Source organism: Triticum dicoccoides, chromosome 3B (genome assembly GCF_002162155.2).
Source record: "Triticum dicoccoides isolate Atlit2015 ecotype Zavitan chromosome 3B, WEW_v2.0, whole genome shotgun sequence".
Lineage (NCBI taxonomy): Eukaryota > Viridiplantae > Streptophyta > Magnoliopsida > Poales > Poaceae > Triticum > Triticum dicoccoides.
Window position 1 is genome coordinate 50645142 of NC_041385.1, and position 11167 is coordinate 50656308.

At 41.5% G+C, this 11167-nt stretch overlaps 1 long non-coding RNA gene and 1 pseudogene across 1 annotated transcript; both read left to right on the forward strand.

The window, feature by feature from the left end:
• Positions 1-74: 74 nt before the first annotated feature.
• Positions 75-696, forward strand: LOC119280727. Its single transcript, XR_005138163.1, has 3 exons — positions 75-122; positions 218-279; positions 604-696. It is a non-coding gene; the product is annotated as an uncharacterized LOC119280727 (long non-coding RNA).
• A 236-nt stretch (positions 697-932) lies between these two features.
• On the forward strand, positions 933-10959 carry LOC119280728 (annotated as a pseudogene).
• The last annotated feature ends 208 nt before the right edge of the window (positions 10960-11167 follow it).

Below are 11167 nucleotides of genomic sequence, written 5' to 3' on the forward strand. Positions count from 1 at the left end.
AAAAAAATGCCCCCTTGAGAAGTTGTATCATCTCCTTCCACATTTTTTGTATGTAACTCTTCCTTTGTCGAATAAATTGCAGGGCCTGAGATGGGCAACCCAGTGGACAAATACTTTAAGAGGTAACTCGTGCATTGCTATCTTTACCTGTATTTGAATTTTCATTTTCATGACATCGTGTTGATATCTGCTGCTGCTGTTGGCTGCCTGTTGCCAGGATGAATGCTTCACAGTGTGCTCTGCAAGTGCTGTTGACTCAACGCTGGTTCAGGGAACTTGGTAATTGATAAGTCCACTCCTTGAAATACTACTTTTTTATGGGATTGATTTGGTTGTAATATACCACATCTTCAGGTGCAGATGTTCATGCTGAGAGTTTTGATTCTGAATTAATCTCCTTACTACCTCTGCAAATGTCTTCTCAGTTTAATCTGCAGCATTGCTGTAAATTCTTGTTCAAGTCAATAATACTATTATTGGAGATTTTGTTGAGCAAGCATATCCGCTAAATTGTTACAGAACAATTGTTTGCTTCTGCGTAAATTGTGAATTGACCGTGATGACCAAAATATTCACATGTATTTGGTGTTTGGTCCTTTGCAGATGAATGGTTGGATTCTCAGGGATCAGCTTGCGATGCATGCTGCAAATCACTACCTTACTGGTGTCCAGCATCAGCTCTGTGTTTTGATATTAAGGCAGACTTGCAGGCTTAGTTAGTCCTGGTTTTCATATTCCGAGTCCACCATTGTGTTCTTTTTGGTAAACCTTTGTCCTCAACTTCGTATCGTTTTCTATCTTCAAACTGTGCACACATCTTCCCTCCAGAGCTTCAAATTGTTTTTTGAAGTTTCTTGAAATACGACGCAGCCGTCACTAGCGTATTTGTATTCCAAAATATGAACTGTTTAGTTACATAGATCCTTAAAAAAATTGGTGCAGGTGGTAAACTATGCTTCCTATAGTGGTGATGGAGAAGGTGCTTCCATGGCTGTAGATTCCTGCTTACGGTATGTATGTGTGTGTGTATATACGAGGAAAATTTATGAACTGCACTTTGTTTGTGTGACTATATAACGCCTCTTGTTTCCCTAGAGCTTTGGACGGTTTCTATAAACTACTGAAGCAGTCACCTCTGAGTGATCCATCAACAACTGAAGCCATGAACACTACAAGGATACCCCCTATAAAGCAACACATATTCTACATCGTTTTGACTATTCGTTGCAAAATTCATAGTAGATACGCATATAAGCGATGTACCATATGCGTTGTAGACTTGCAGCTCGTGGCCATGTTCGTGCTGCAACAAATCTTATATGTTGCGAGGTATTGGTTGCAAATCGCATCTATTACAATACTCCAAATATACATAATTAGAAATAAATAATGATTCAGCACAAAAAGAAATTAATTAGACACGCCCGCACACATAATGAATGTGGCGCGAAAATCTTTCTTTTAGGGATTTGTGGCGCGAAAATATGTGCTAACCGACCGAGCAAAACCAAATTGCGCGGAGTCCACCACTTTTATTCTCCGATCTAGATTGATATTCTCCTTCAAGTCCGGATCGATCTAGGTCTACTACGACACAAATCGATCATCCAATCTCCTCTCGCTGAGCGGCAAGGCTGGAAGGCGGCGACGGCCCGGGGAGCGGCGGGAAGGCGGAGACGGACAGGGGAGGGTGGCTTTGCGTGCAGCGAAGAAGGAGAAGCAGCAAGGCCGCGGCAGGAAGGCTGCAAGTCGTCTGCTAGCATCCCCTACTCCTCTGCCCGCCCCTCCAGCCTGCCCACTGGCGGCGCTCTACTCCTTCGGCCACCCATCTTCTCCTTCACCGTGTACGACGGCAAGACTAACCTCTGAGGTAACCCTCTTCTTCCCTCATTCCCATCTCCTCTCATCTAGTGACCTACTTGTGGGCACCTTGAGACATGGCCGTGAGATGTGGGGGATTTGGTAGATGATGAAGGGGATGGATCGTCAGATTGGACAGATGGATCCATCCCCCTGTCTTTGTGATCAAATCATTTGAGAGAGAGGAGCTGCAGGCTTGTTACAGTTTCAGAGATGTACTGTACCACTAGGGCTATGTTCAGTTGTTTGGGGTTTGTTCCCAATAGGGAATTAATCACCATGGGGTTTGTGTGAAACCTCTGTTTGTCACTCTAATCTCTGTTGGGGTTTGACCCATATCCCTCTTAATCCCTGTCAACTTCTTTGTTGTTCAGTTGGTCAGGGATTGAACAAAATTTGTACAGGAATACAGTTTAAATGTTGCACTAAGTAAACATTCATATCTCAATTCAGTTTGTACAAGGAATGTTTGAAATATTCAGAAAATGTAGCGTAAGCATTGCACTGAGTAAACATTCATCTCTGAAATGAACAATTAAGTTCTGTTTCTAATGTGAGTAAACGTTCAGGGAATGTATTCCTCCTCCCTTCTATTTCTAATGCGATCCCTTACTGTCATATCCATTGTGAAAACATTTAAGTTCTAGTTTTAGTATAGAGTACATGTATATATGGGAGTAAGTCAACACTAGTGAACATAATCAGAACAAGGACCCTATCTGTAACATAATAGGAACATATATGTTTTAATTCTTATAAAGCAAACGCACAAGAGTCTCTACAAAATATAACAGATGTCTGCTAAACTTAACGACGACTTTAGGAATCTTTATCGAGTAGTACTCTGAATCAAGTGTTGGTTTTTCTATCCAAATTTGCATAAGAAGGACAAGATGAGAGACGATTGCATGAACCTCTATATTTTCATATGTTAAGAGTAATACTTGGACCTATTTCCAATTTGTTGGAGTACATACACCTATGTCATTTGTTGACAAGAAGATTATATCTACTTCAGAGTATTTTCTGAAACACAAGTGGAAAATAGTTTGAAACTGCACAAAGATGCACCTTGATTAAACTTCTTCTTAACTTCCATTTGTTTCCCTTGACATGTGAATCAATGCTTTTGTTTTATTTTTGCTCGAGTGTTTGTTGTGTTCAGCTCAGCTCAGTTCGTTGCCGGTTTCAGTCAACCAAGAAAGAAAAAGGAAATCCTTGACTTTTTGTGTATATTTCGTATGTCGTATGTTCAAAATATTTTTGCTTTTAGTGAATTGTCAGATCAAAGGATTCAAATTTGTTCAACATGGTTCCAGGTGTTTGGGAATAGTTAAACTTTGGCAGCTGCTGCTGGTGTTGTATCATGATGGAAATTCAGTCGATCAGCAATTGAATTCGACTATTTGAACATGCTAGCTGCTGTCATACAAGAGGTGAAGGGTAGTTATACTGTTTACTGCTTGTGATGTACTATGTGTTCACAAATTTTACCTAGATGTATTATGTGTTCACAAATTTACTTTCATTCTGTTACGCTGGATACAATACCACAATAAAGGTCAGCTTCCAGTGTGATTCTGTTATTTCCATTCTTAGTATCATTGCCACAACCTATGTCGTTTTGGACATGAAACTTACTACTCTACTGCTTCTTCATGCAGGTTTGATGGATAAAGAAAGTCACCGATCTGAAAATGTGGAGCCTAGTTGAAGTGATGAATTCATTACTGTTATTTGCTATTTATTTTTATGTCCATGTACTTTATAATTTGGACAAGAAGATTTGTAGGTGTGACTGCTCTAAAGTGTCCGTACTTGATCTCAAATACGTTGGTGTTGGTTGTTCTGTTTCCTAAACATTCTTACACATGTTACTGTCAAAGAAAAAACATTCTTACACATGTTCATATGTACCTACATCTGGGTTGTTGCTTATCTCATAATCATCATAGAAGTGTTAAATAGGCTGGCTCCATGAAATCGATCAATACATTGGTGTTGGTTGTCTCCTTGCCAATATATCATGAGGGCATCTCTAACTTGGGAGGGGAACAACAATAGAGTGTTAGTGTTGATCTCTTTGCACCAGAATAATGTAGCTACAGCTTTTTTTCAGTTAGCTGTAGCGTTTCTTCAGTTAACTGTGCTTTTCTTCAGTTAGCACGACAAATACCCTGTTCAGCACGTCGCAAATAATCTTTCTTGTGTTGTGCATGTCTCTGTTCATTGCCACTCTGTTGGCGTGAGTTGAATTCAGTTCATCGTTGATCCACACCGTGAGTCCATCCTAGCCTGATTGCCAAAGCATACCGCGAACGTCTGGTCACATTTGGAATGGAATTTAACAAAAAATATTATGCAAATTAAGAGAAAATGAACAACTTTTATTCAAACTTAAATATTCGTTCCATACAGCCGGACTATAATTTTGTCCAGACAATTAAAACTTCTAAAAAAACTTAACCTCCCCTATACTTGATGGTGATCTCATATGCCTGGTCGGGCTGGCCGGTGGCACCTCCGCCGTTGCCGTCGGAGTCGGGCTTCCAGCGGCAGAAGACTGCGGAGTCACGGTAAGGCTTCCCAACTGCCGCCTGGAGCTTGCAGATGATTCTATTCACTTGCTCCTGCGCCATGTGTAGTGTGGCCGCAGCCACCAGGGACATGGGCGCAGGGAGAGACAGACGGCGACGCGGTGATCTTGCTTGGAGACCACTGCTTGCCATACTTCAGCATCTTCTCGTTGAGTTGGCGGAGACGACACTTTCTCATCTTCGTTGTGGTCTTCGACTGGTCGATGACCCGGTCCATCGTGTCTAGTCACATCTCTCCGACAAATGTCACAGGCGTATGGTTCGCATGCGGCACGGGCGGCGCTCTTATCCAACCAGCCACTTCAATGCCTGTCCCAATGACAGCCCGTGTCCGCTCTGGGCCCGCATGGATGTAGCATGCAGAGCGGAAGTGCATTTGCGCGTGAAAGGGGGCCGGTGCGGGAGATGTTTTTTGGTGGTTTCGGGTTGTCCATGCGTAAGTGGCGGCGGTCCAGGCGCCCACAAAGGCCCCCATTGTTTGCATCCATTTTGTGAGATTTCGAACTACCTGAATGGTCCGCGGACTAATGGGGTATCGTGTTGGATGGCAAACTATGTTAGGACACGTACGTCGATCTGGACGTTTGCAATGTTTTGAGGGTCCACACTAGCGCTGACCAGTGGCGGAGGTAGAGGGTGGCCAGGGTGGGCCATGGCCCACCCTAAGATTTGGAAATAACTTTTATATCATTGGAGGAGGGATAAAAATAAAAGAAAAAATAAATGTATATGTATAGTATGCACTGCTGGCCCACCCTGGCCCAGTGGGCTAGGTCCGCCACTGGCGCTGACCTCCAAAATGGATACACTCTTTACCCGTAGACTGGTCCGAACTGGTCCAAAGACAGTGATGTGGTAGCTGGCCATACAACCGTGCTCACATCCATTTCAAAAACAAATTAGAACGAACCGGACGAATTTCACCAAACACTACGCAATTCATTAAATTTAATTTGTACTTTACATAAAACTAACGATATTTCATCCGTCTAACTAAAAACTAAATTTCATTCGTAGTTTACATAAAACTTACGATATTCCATCCGTCTAACTAAAAACTAAAAAAAGCACTAGGTTAACTTGTAGCGGGCAGTGACCTCATACGCGTGGCCGCCCTGACCGGACGTACTGCTGTCATCGTCCGTTTAGTCCTTCAAGCAGCAAAAGGGCGCTGGGGTGCGACAGCCCTGCCGGCTGCCGCCTGGCGCTCGCAGAGGAGCCGCTCTGCTTCCTCTTGCACCGCGCGGAGGGCCTCCGCGGCCAATGCCGGTCTCGACCATGGTGCCCGGGGCGGTAGTGAAGGTGTGTTGCTTAGCGACCACTCTTTGCTGATCCTAGCGAGCGACCTATCCAGGCGGCGGCGACGGCACCCCGCGACCTTCTCCGCGTTGGTGATGGAGCGGTCACGGATCTTGGCCTCTGCCAGGTTTAGATCCTCGCGGACCCAAGCCGACGTCGCGTCGAAATTGGCAAACACGAAGCGGCCCGCCGCGTTGTGCTACTCCGGTCGTGTTGCCTGCCTGGTCGCCCTCTACTCGGTCGACACGATGGCCCGCGACGAGGAGTCGGCTCCGCTGCAGCCACCGAGGTAGTTGGTGAGGCAGTCGTGCGGCTTCGCAATCGCCAGCGGCACCTCCTCCTTGACGGACTTCTCGTGCCAGTTGTGGCACTGTGGTGACGTCGGCCGGTCGATCCAGACATAATGGTTGTGTGACGGCGAGGACGGCTCCACCTTCATGCGACGCCCGATCTAGACGCCGCAGTTGCATGGGGAGGGCTTCTCCACAAACCGATGGGGATCATGTTGGATGGCAAAATGTGTCCGGACCCCTTGGTCCGGAAGGATGCGAGTCGTTAGGGATCTAGATGGAGATGCCCTTTGACCTCATATAAGTTCCTAAATATAAGTTCCTTGTTGGTATCTCTAAAAAGATTTATATTTACGAACAGAGGCAGTAGGTTGGAACATGGAAGATAAGAAATTTGTTGTGTTTTGGATTGATTTTTTCTATTGTTTGAGCAATAGAATTCATTTTTACTTCCACACATGTTGCACTAAAATTGTACAAACATAGAAGAAGCACATTCTGTTTAATGCAAATATATGTACACGTGCGTGTCATGGGCCAGATGATAATAACAAAAAATATAATTTGTTTCGCTCCAAATTATTAGTCTCACTTGTATTTTTTTTTTTGGTTTTGCTTCAATTTTTTCCCTTTCCCTCCGTTCTCTCCTGCCAATAGCGACTAATCTGTCAAAGAAAAAGTTAAGTAGGCGCGCTTCATTACCATGGCCCCACGTCTCATAGCCATCCAGGATAGAGACTAACATCGGTCAAACAGATTGCGATGAGGTAACTGTGCAAATAAAATCGGAAACCTCCCCTCATATCAGTACGGTTCCCTTCCTCGTCTCGCGCTGGATCCATCGCACGCCCGGCGGCCGGTGGCGGAGGCATCACCACAAGCTGAGCAAGGTTAGTTGCCGACCTACTCCCCCACAATTATCCTCTCTTGCTCCCTATTCCACCGATATGTGCTCTTAATCAATTCACGACTCTCTTGCAAGGCAAATCCGGCTCGTAGATTGTTTAGATCCGGCTGGTACGTGGTGGTAACAATCCTGCGTGTTCATCTAGTAAGTGCCCTGCTCCCTATCCCTCATTGCTGCAATTCATGCCCTCCATATTGGTTCTCAGCTTTTTTTTTCTTCACCCACCGACGGATATACATAGAGATCAGATCACGATTCTAGTTTAATCTGAAATTGATTCAGTGTTCAGTTTACTCATTGCCAAAGTTTTCACTGTCAGTTGACTGAAAACTTTTTCAATCAGATTTTCCGGCCAATTGGTGCCTGACAATTTGTTCCTGTTTGTACTTGTCATCAGTATGTCGATGTCAATTTTATCTTCCGGTCCCGCTAGTGTTTCTCCATTGAGTTGCTTCAGTCTAATGACAAAAAAAACAAAGAAACATGAAACACTTATCAGATTATATCAATGCTATTGTAAAATTGAGACCACCACCAATTACTCTGGCCAAATAACAATGAATCATAGTAAAAGCACACTGTAAAATGAATCAAAATGTCACTGTTATTAGTACTTTAGTATGAGACTAGGAGCAGCAAAATATACTTGGATGCTCTGGTTCAAATTTACTATAGCTACACAGTAGAATTACAGTACTTTCTACACTGTAAATCATACAATAGATACACTGTGGACAAAACATCATTAGTTTAAGGAGCAACAGAACAACTATGAGCCTAATGGTTCAAAATGTATTACACTTTGCATAGCAATTACATTTCTTTTTACACTAACAAATTATACAGAAGATGCATTTAGTGAAAAAACTGGGTGTAGCAAACAAGCTCCCATGCTAGGGTTTACAATTATTTAAAACTTTGTGGTAGAATACACTCGCACACATGCCAAATAAAGTAGTTTAGTACCTGTTGGTAGCAGCAAACAAATTCAGCAAAAAACACTAGGAAAAATAAACCATTTAGGACTAAAGTTGAGAATTACTATAGCTTTGCAGTAGAGTTGCATTTCTAGTGACACTGTGAATATAAACAAAATGTACCGTAAGAATAACAAAAATTACTAAATCGTTGCTTGGGAATTATAGTTTTTTTAGACTGTGTTATATATATTTTAGTTTATGAAACAACCTATATTGTACGTTACACAATTTATTTAAACTTTTGGTCATTGTCATGTTGCAGCACATATGTCTCACACAAGAATTAACGTTGTTGAATCTAATGAGGACTATATGACAGAAGAACCAATCGAACATCATAATTCTGTTGAAAAAAATGTTGAATCATCTGATGTCTAAGAAATAACTACTAATGATAAAGAAGGTTTCACAGATTGGGATGATGCTGATGTAGATGAAAATGAAGATGGTAAGTTTGCTCATTCCTTATTGATTGCAATATATGATTATTCATTATAGTAACATATAATTCATGGTTCATAATGGTTACAGTGCACGGCAACTAGAAAAAGGTTCTGCTGCACATGAGGTATCTCCATAGTCTGATATACCAAATTATGATCAAACTATAGTGCTCCCATGTTTATGTGTGTTTACTTATTGCTTTGTGAATGTTGTCCAGAACCAAGAAACTTTTGATTAGAATTTCAGTACACGGCAAGGGAAAATAAATGCTGCTGCACTCAAGGTATATTTCCATTACCATATACAATATTTTCAATATATATCGCTTCGATGTTTATGTATCTACTGGTCGTGTTGCTATTAGAATGTTGTTCAGAACAAAGATACTTTGCTTGAGAATGTCAGTGTACGTGTGGGAGAAAAACTTCTACTGCGAACAAGCTAGTATCTTTTCGTAACCAGATACATATTTTGCTCAAACTATAGTGCTAGCTTGTTTATACCTTTATTACCTCTACTTTGCTATAAGAGTGTTGTCCAGACAAAAAACAAAAAACAAAAAAGCTACTAATGCAACCAGTAAGAGAGATCAAAGTTGTTCTCTGAGTTTGTTCGGTGCTAGTGAACTACTTGTAAGACTGCTCAAATTCATTTCATATGTTCCCCTATTTTGTCTGTCTTGTCATGGGTGATGAAGATGATTCTGCCAATGGTAACTTTGATTTCTCTAACATGCAGGAACTAAAGTATTCTTGAAGAGCCTGAAAAATCACAACTAGGACGTAGCTCTTGGTACAATTGTAAGTTGTGATCCTAAATTTAAACTTGATGGTGCTGAAATTAGAAATGGATTCTGGGCAGTGCATGTCGATATGGCACTTGTGAAAACTGAAAATTTGGTATGGAGTTGAAAAAACTGTAATACTCTCGGTAATGCATAAAAAAACTAATATCTTGCCTCTATTACTACTTGCATCATGGCAATCTTTGTGTATTAACAACTCATTTTGTTATCTTGTTTGTAGATTCAAAAGAAATGGATGACTATATGGTGTGTGGAAAGTATACTGCAATGATGATGTTGATGTTCCGGTTCATGATGATGATGATGATGATGGATGCTTTCAGTTTTAGTTAAGTTGTAGGGATGGCGTATATTGGATGTTGTTCCTCCTTGATTTTTAGTTAAGTTGTAGGGAAGTTGTTGATGGATGCTTTCAATGTAAGTTTTGTTGTTAATAAAATAGTCAGATTATGCATCACATTTGGATGATGTTCCTCCTGTAATATACACTATTGTAATCCAACAGTTCTATCTAATATATGATTTCTTCCTCTCTGAGTATATTATCTTGTTTTCTTTCATTTCAAATATATAATTATCACCATTATGTGGAACATTAATTTAATCGCTAATAATATATAACAACAACAATAATGATAATGATATTATTATTATTATTATTATTATTATTATTATTATTATTATTATTATTATTATTATGCACATTATATATGAACCAACACTTGAAGCGTTGGAAATTCTTTGTTGCAAGCAATGGGATTTTGAGTCATGTACGTTAAGCACCAACATATAATAGTGTTGTACGAGTCCACTTTATCTGTTGTAGTCCTGCAACGGTCCCCTTTACCAACGCCAATATAAGTGTTGCATTATGCGCTAGCAACACTGGATAAGGCAACGCATCCCAAACCGTTGGTAAAGTCATCAGCAACGCATATATGGAGTTTTAGATACGGAAAAAGGCGTTGCTATAGGGGGGTCCTGTTGTAGTGGAAGCGTCAAATCAGGGTTGTCCTTGCTGCTCTAGACAGGTACTGCCACTTGAAACTGAAAAATAAAATCCGTCTCTACTCCCAAATCAGAAGAACCATTTACTGACCCATTCTTTTCCGCACTTTTTCCATCTTTTCAGTATCTTGGAATTTGTACCGCTAAACCGTATGCCAAGGAGCATACAGAAGGTGCTTGTAGATGTCTGCCTGGAACGAAAAGAAAAGACACTAGTATGTGAACATTTGTAGAAGGCAGGCCATACAGAGGATGAATCTGACGAATGGCAGCAATGGGGATCAGACTCGGGGGATGAATCGGATGAATGGCAGCAAGGGTCATCCGACTCGGAGGATGAATCTGATGAATGGCAGCGAGTGGCACCCGACTCGGATAACTCCCTAGATACCCGTGGGGAGAAGCAGGCACAGGTTCTGGATCGCCGATCAGGGCACTCGTATTGGCTGTATTTTGTTGGCTGCGTATTGGTAGTGATCGCTGCATGAGCGTTGAGTCATCTCACTTTAATGTCATAGAGCCAGTATCTTGTTATTCTCTCTCTGCCAGAATTATGTCAATCAAAAGGAAAAGGATAAGAGAGAGCATATTGTAGGAGCTCCTGTGCCGTGCATGTAAAAAGGTAGGGTTCTGAAAAACTAGTGTTAAATGAAGGTATATATAGGTGGTGGTTAATGTATCAGCCTGATCCCTGCTGCCAGCTTTTGTTCTTGTTCCTTTTCCTGAATCAGATAGATTTGATCTTGAACCTGAAGGACATCTGTGGCTATATGTTGTATCTGCTTCCGGGCTCTCACAGGTTCAGATGGCACTGACAAGGTGTTGTGATCACTTTAAGCTGCTCAGCAAGTTAGGGAAAGGAAAAACAATGGTTGGGAGTATTTGCAAATAACCACTAGGTCGTGCTAAACTGCTAATATAACTGTCCACTATAAGGAAACAGTACTATTTGACCCTTTCTTTAGTTATTAAGATAT